Source organism: Salvelinus sp. IW2-2015, linkage group LG34 (genome assembly GCF_002910315.2).
Source record: "Salvelinus sp. IW2-2015 linkage group LG34, ASM291031v2, whole genome shotgun sequence".
NCBI lineage: Eukaryota > Metazoa > Chordata > Actinopteri > Salmoniformes > Salmonidae > Salvelinus > Salvelinus sp. IW2-2015.
Window position 1 is genome coordinate 3,064,926 of NC_036873.1, and position 7,996 is coordinate 3,072,921.

Here is a 7,996-nt window from a genome sequence, read left to right on the forward strand (position 1 = left end):
TGATTTGTGGTTCCAGGTTCACCTACCTCATCTAAAGCTTATTATTTTAGGGTGTTGTTATAGGCCACCAAGTACTAACAGTCAGTATCTAGATAATGTGGTGAAATGCTTGATAGCTTCTGATGTAAACAGAGAGGGCTACTTCCTTGGGGACCTGAATATTGACTGGTTTTCATCAAGAGGAAGCTTCTCTGTAACCAGTGCCTGTAATCTGATTCAGGTTATTAATCAACCTACCACAGTGTTTACAAACACTACAGGAACTGTATAATCCTCATGTAATGATCACATTTTTACTAATACTTTAGAACTATATTCTAAAGCTATATCCGTACCCATTGGATGCACACAATATAGTGGCAATATCAAGGAAAGCAAAGGTTCCAAAAGCTGGAGATCATACACAAATATTTGTAAGAAGCATCCAGATGCTGCATTTGATGGATTTATGAAATTGCTTCTTCCAATTATTAACACACATGCAGCAGTTAAGAAACTGACTGTTCGAACTGTTATGGCTCCATGGGTTGATGAGGAATTAAAAAACTGTATGGATGAAAGAGATGGGGGTTGAAAGGAGTGGCTAATAAGTCTGGCTGCCTGCAATCTGACTGGCTGACTGCAAATTGAGAAATTATGTGACAAAAAGAAGAAGAAACTTTATTATGAGGCCAAGATCAATGATATAAAGAATTATAGAAAACAAACTTTAGTACTTTAAATTATGGGCAGAAATACAAATTCAACTCCATCTTTCCTCAAATCAGATTGGCAACATCAAATGCTTTTGTGATGAATAACCAACCATTTGAATGATTACTTCATTGGCAAAGTGGGCAAACTTAGGCAGGAAATGCCAAGAACGAACAGTAAACCATCGTATTCATGCATAAAAAACAAGTAATGAAAAAAAAAACATTCTAAGTGTGAATTTTGTTACTGTGAGAGAGGTGGAAAAAACTATTGTTATTGATCAATATTTGTCCTCGGGCCTGGTGGTAGGCCAAAGTCATTTCACTACCCAAGAATGGTAAAGTGGCCTTTACTGGTTTTAACAGCCGACCTATCAGCTTGCTGCCAGTTCTTAGCAAACTGTTGGAAAAAATGATGTTTGACCAATATAGACTTTCAGAATTCTTAAAAACTTCTTATGGGTATATGGGACGCTACCGTCCCACCTGGCCAACATCTGGTGAAATTGCAGAGCACCAAATTCAAAAACAGAAATACTCATAATAAAAATTCATAAAACATACAAGTGTTATACATCGGCTTAAAAATTAACTTCTTGTTAATCCAACCGCGGTGTCAGATTTCAAAAAGGCTTTACGGCGAAAGCATACCATGCGATTATCTGAGGACAGCGCCCAGCACACAAAACATTACAAACAGTTACCAGCCAAGTATTGGAGTTACAAAAGTCAGAAATAGCGATAAAATTAATCACTTACCTTTGATGTTCTTCATATGGTTGCACTCACAAGACTCCCAGTTTCACAATAAATGTTTGTTTTGTTCGATAAAGTCCTTCTTTATATCCAAAAACCTCAGTTTTGTTGGCACGTTTTGTTCAGTAATCCAATTGCTTCAAAGGCAGTCACAACAGGCAGACGAAAAATCCCAAAAGTATCAGTAAAGTTCGTAGAAACATGTCAAACGATGTTTATAATCAATCCCCAGGTTGTTTTAGTCATAATAATCAATAATATTTCAACCGGACAATAGCTTCGTCAATATAAAAGAAAAACAAGAAAGGCGCGCTCTCGGTCGTGCACAGCAAACAGGTCTGGGGACTTTCCACTATCCACTTACTCAGAGTGGTCTTACTCCCTCATTTTTCAGAATACAAGCCTGAAACAATTTCTAAAGACTGTTGACATCTAGTGGAAGCCATAGGAAGTGCAATTTGAGTCCTAAGTCACGGGATACTGTATAGGCATTCAATATAAAACTACAAACATAAAAAAATCCCACTTCCTGGATGGATTTTTCTCAGGTTTTCGCCTGCCAGCTCTGTTATACTCACAGACATTGTTTTCTATCCAAATCAATTACTACCAAGTATATGCATATCCTAGCTTCTGGGCCTGAGTAACAGGCAGTTTACTTTGGGCACGCTTTTCATCCGGAGGTGAAAATAGTGCCCCCAACCCTAGTGAGGTTTTAAAGAGAAGGGCACTCAACATGTACTAGACTGACACAAATGACTGATGACTGATAAAAATAAATTGATAACAAGATTGTGAGAGCTATACTGTTAGATTTCAGTGCAACCTTTGATGATTCAACCCTATATGTGTCAGCAACCACATACAGTGAAATCACTGCAACCCTAAACATAGAGTTGCGGTCAGTTTTAGAATGGGTGACCAGTAATAAACTGGTCCCGACATATCTACAGTATTATACAGCGCACAGGAGCTTGGTGGTACCTTAATTGGGGAGGGCAGGTTTGTGGTAATAGCTGTAGCTAATGGAATAACCATTCCAGCCATTATTATGAGCCATCCTCCCCTCAGCAGCCTCCTCTGATACAGAGGCATGATTGCAAGGAACTCCCTTCCATCTCATATAGTGCAAGTTAACAGCAAAAATGGTTTCAAAAAAACAAATAATGCAACACCTCACGTTACAACAGCTCTCCCCCATGTGACCAACTTTGTGTGTATGTACTGAAATGTACAGTGACTTCAGAAAGTATTCATACCTCTTGGCTTATTCCACATTGTTGTTACAGCCTGAATTCAAAATGGATTAAAAATAACAATTCTCACCCATCTACAGTCGTGGCCAAAAGTTTTGAGAATGACACAAATATTCATTTTCACAAAGTCTGCCACCTCAGTTTGTATGATGGCAATTTGCATATACTCCAGAATGTTATTAAGAGTGATCAGATGAATTGYAATTAATTGCAAAGTCCCTCTTTGCCATGCAAATGAACTGAATCCCCCAAAAAACAATTCCACTGCATTTCAGCCCTGCCACAAAAGGACCAGCTGACATCATGTCAGTGATTCTCTCGTTAACACAGGTGTGAGTGTTGACGAGGACAAGGCTGGAGATCACTCTGTCATGCTGATTGAGTTCGAATAACAGACTGGAAGCTTCAAAAGGAGGGTGGTGCTTGGAATCATTGTTCTTCCTCTGTCAACCATGGTTACCTGCAAGGAAACATGTGCCGTCATCATTGCTTTGCACAAAAAGGGCTTCACAGGCAAGGATATTGCTGCCAGTAAGATTGCACCTAAATCAACCATTTATCGGATCATCAAGAACTTCAAGGTGAGCGGTTCAATTGTTGTGAAGAACGCTTCAGGGCGCCCATGAAAGTCCAGCAAGCGCCAGGACTGCACCACCAAGAAAGTCCAGCAAGCGCCAGGACTGCACCACCAGTACAGATCTTGTTCAGGAATGGCAGCAGGCAGGTGTGCGTGCGAGGTGAAGACTTTTGGAGGATGAACTGGTGTCAAGAAGGGCAGCAAAGAAGCCACTTCTCTCCATGAAAAACATCAGGGACAGACTGATATTCTGCAAAAGGTGCAGGGATTGGACTGCTGAGGACTGGGGTAAAGTCATTTTCTCTGATGAATCCCCTTTCCGATTGTTTAAGGCATCCGTTAAAAAGCTTGTCCGGAGAAGACAAGGTGAGCGTTACCATCACTCCTGTGTCATGCCAACACTCCAAGCATTGATTATGCAAGAATGGGCTGCCATCAGTCAGGATGTGGCCCAGAAGTTAATTGACAGCATGCATGGGCGGATTGCAGAGGTCTTGAAAAAGAAGGGTCAACACTGCAAATATTGACTCTTTGCATCAACCTCATGTAATTGTCAATAAAAGCCTTTGACACTTATGAAATACTTGTAATTATACTTCAGTATTCCATAGTAACATCTGACAAAAATCTCTAAAGACACTGAAGCAGCAAACTTTGTGGAAATTAATATTTGTGTCATTCTCAAAACTTTTGGCCACGACTGTACACACAATACTCCATAATTAAAGTGAAAACGTATATATATATATTTTTTAGCAAATTTATTCAAATTGAAATACAGAATTATCTAATTCACATAAGTATTCACACCCCTTTGCTGATACTCCTGAAGAAACTGTACATTTCAGCATCCTTGAGATGTCACTACAACTCAATTGGAGTCCTCCTGTAGCCAATTCAATTGTTTGGACATGATTTAGAAAGAAACACACCTGCCTATATTCAGGTCCCACAGTTGACCCCACAGTTGGCAGTGCATCTCAGAGCAAAATCTATACTATGAAGTCCAAGGAACTGTCTGTAGATCCCCGAGATAGAATTGAAGTTTCTCCCAATGGGTGTTTCTCCCATTCTTCTCTGAAAATCCTCTCAAGCTCTGTCAAGTTGGATGGGGAGCGTCAAGGAGATCAAAGATCTCTCTTACTTCGCTCGGTTCATCTTTCCCTCGATCCTGACTAGTGTCTCAGTCCCTGCCGCTGAAAAACATCCCCCACAGCATGATGCTGCCACCAACATGCTTCACCAGAGGGATGGTGCCAGGTTTCCTCCAGACATGACGCTTGGCATTCAGGCCAAAGAGTTCAATCTTGGTTTCATCAAACCAGAGACTCTTGTTTTTCATGGTCTGAGAGTCCTTAAGGTGCCTTTTGGCAAACTCCAAGCGGGCTGTCGTGTGGCTTTTACTGAAGAGTGGCTTCTGTCTGGCTATTCTATATTTAAAGCCTGATCGGTGGAGTGCTGCAGAGATTGTTGCCCTTCTGGAAGGTTCTCCCATCTCCGAAGAGGAACTCTGGAGCTCTGTCACAGTGACCATGGGGTTCATGGTCACCTCCCTGACCGAGGCCCTTCTCCCCCAATTTCTCAGTTTGGCCGGGCGGACAGTTCTAGGAAGAATGTTGGTGGTTTTAAATTTCTTCCATTTAAGAATGATGGAGGCCACTGTGTTCTTGGGGACCTTCAATGCTGCAGACATTTTTTTGGACACCCTTCCTCAGATCTGTGCCTCGACACAATCCTGTCTCAGAGCTCTACGGATAATTCCTTCGACCTCATTGCTTGGTTTTTGCTCTGACATGCACTGTCAACTGTGGGACCTTAAATAGACAGGTGTGTGCCTTTCCAAATCATGTCCAATCAATTGAATTTACCACAGGTGGACTCCAAACAAGTTGTAGAAACATCTCAAAGATGATCAAAGGAAACATGATGCACCTGAGCTCAATTACAAGCCTCATAGCAAAGGGTCTGAAAACGTATGTAAATAAGGAATCTGCTTTTTATTTGAAATTAATTTGCAAACTTTTCTATTTTTTTCACCCCTTTTTTCTCCCCAATTTCGTGGTATCCAATTGGTAGTTACAGTCTTGTCTCATCGCTGCAACTCCCGTACGGACTCGGGAGAGGCGAAGGTCGAGAGCCATGCGTCCTCCGAAACACAACCCAACCAAGCCGCACTGCTTCTTGACACAGTGCCCATTTAACCCGGAAGCCAGCCGCACCAATGTGTCGGAGGAAACACCGTACACCTGGCGACCGTGTCAGCGTGCACTACGCCTGGCCCGCCACAGGAGTCGCTAGTGCGCGATGGTACAAGGATATCCCTGCCGACCAAACCCTCCCCTAACGACACTGGGCCAATTGTGCAAAACCCAATGGGTCTCCTGGTCGCGGCCGGCTGCGACAGAGCCTGGACTCGAACCCAGAATCTCTAGTGGCACAGCCTTAGACCACTGCGCCACTCGGGAGGCCCCACATTTCCAAACATTTCTAAAAACCTGTTTTCGCTTTGTCATTATGGGGTGTGTAGATTGATGAGGAAAATATTTTATTTAATACATTTTAGAATAAAGCTGTAACGTAACAAAATGTGGAAAAAAGTCAAGGGGTCTGAATACTTTCCACTGAACTCTACTGTGATGTCCAAACTTGTGAAACGTAGATGTACAGTTGAAGTCGGAAGTTTACATACACCTTAGCTAAATACATTTAAACTCAGTTTTTCACAATACCTGACATTTTATCCTAGTAAACATTCCCTGTCTTAGGTCAGTTAGGATCACCACTTTCTTTCAAGAATGTTAAATGTCAGAATAATAGTAGAGAGAATGATTTACTTCAGCTTTTATTTCTTTCATCACATTCCCAGTGGGTAAGAAGTTTACATACACTCAATTAGTATTTGGTAGCATTGCCTATAAATTGCTTAACTTGGGTCAAACGTTTCAGGTAGCCTTCCACAAGCTTCCCACAATAGAGCTGGTGTAACTGAACGAGGTTTGTAGGCCTCCTTGCTCGCACATGCTTTTTCAGTTCTGCCCACAAATTTTCTATAGAATTGAGGTCAGGCTTTGCGACCAAGCTTTAACTTCCTGACTGATGTCTTGAGATGTTTCTTCAATATAGCCACATAATTTCCCTCCCTCATGATGCCATCTATTTAGTGAAGTGCACCAGTCCCTCCTGCAGCAAAGCACCCCCACAACATGTTCTTCGGCTTGCAAGCCTCCCCCTTTTTCTTCCAAACATAACGATGGTCATTATGGCCAAACAGTTCTATTTTTGTTTCATCAGACCAGAGGACATTTATCCAAAAAGTACGATATTTGTCCCCATGTGCAGTGGGTTTTTTATAGCGGTTTTGGAGCAGTGGCTTCTTCCCTGCTGAGCGGCCTTTCAGAGTATGTCGATATAGGACTCGTTTTACTGTGGATATAGATACTTTTGTACCTGATTCTTCCAGCATCTTCAGTGTCCTTTGCTGTTGTTCTGGGATTGATTTGCACTTTTCGCACCAAAGTACGTACATCTCTAGACAGAACGCATCTCCTTCCTGAGCGGTATGACGGCTGCGTGGTCCATTGGTGGTTATACTTGCATACTACTGTCTGTACAGATGAACGTCGTACCTTCAGGCATTTGGAAATTGCTCCCAAGGATGAACCAGACTTGTGGAGGTCTATAATTGTTTTTCTGAGGTCTTGGCTGAGTTCTTTTGATTTTCCCATGATGTCAAGCAAAGAGGCACTGAGTTTGAAGGTAGGCCTTGAAATACATCCACAGGTACACCTCCAATTGACTAAAACTATGTCAATTAGCCTATCAGAAAAAGCCATGACATCATTTTCTGGAATTTTCCAAGCCGTTTAAAGGCACAGTCAACTTAGTGTATGTAAACTTCTAACCCACTGGAATTGTGATACAGTGAATTATAAGTGAAATAATCTGTCTGTAAACAATTGTTGGAAAAATTACTTGTCATGCACATGCATTATAGTTTGTTTACAAAAAATTTGTGGAGTGGTTGAAAAACGAGTTTTAATGACTCCAACCTAAGTGTATGTAAACTTCCGACTTCAACTGTATATGATAGGTTTAGATTTGTCTGGTTCGGACCAACTGTGGTCTTGTTTGGGGGTCGAGTGCATTAGAATAATAGCCAGTGTGTAGAATAACACCCAAATATGCAACGGTGGATATCGCATATTTCTACCTTTGTGTACCTATTCAGAATTCATCAACATGAACATTCAAATCCATAATTATGCATTTCTGTATAGTACAGATCGGGGACCCATAACGTAATACCGTAATTACCGTAATTCTGTTACCGGATGTAAATCAACTTCAATTACCGTAGTTCAATTACCCTAATAGATGTTCACAAACTCTAGGTGTCATGTCACAGCTGACACCCCATTCTTTCTGCAGACGTCTTTGCATCTTAATTCAGAGCAGATATTCACCAAATTCAACAGAAAAGCATAAAGGTTTATATAAGAAACTCTTTGCTGTACACACAGAAACATGATATTATAAAAGGTTAACCACAGTCAAGCCCATCTTTAACACTGTGATTCAAGTACTAACAGCATGGAGTCATTGGAGTTAATAAAAATGTTCCATATGTGTTGATTCAAGAATTAAGTATGTTTTGGTTCGTCTGACAGAAGGGAAACTCAGTCCCTGCAATGATACAAAAATAACCAAGTCAGTCA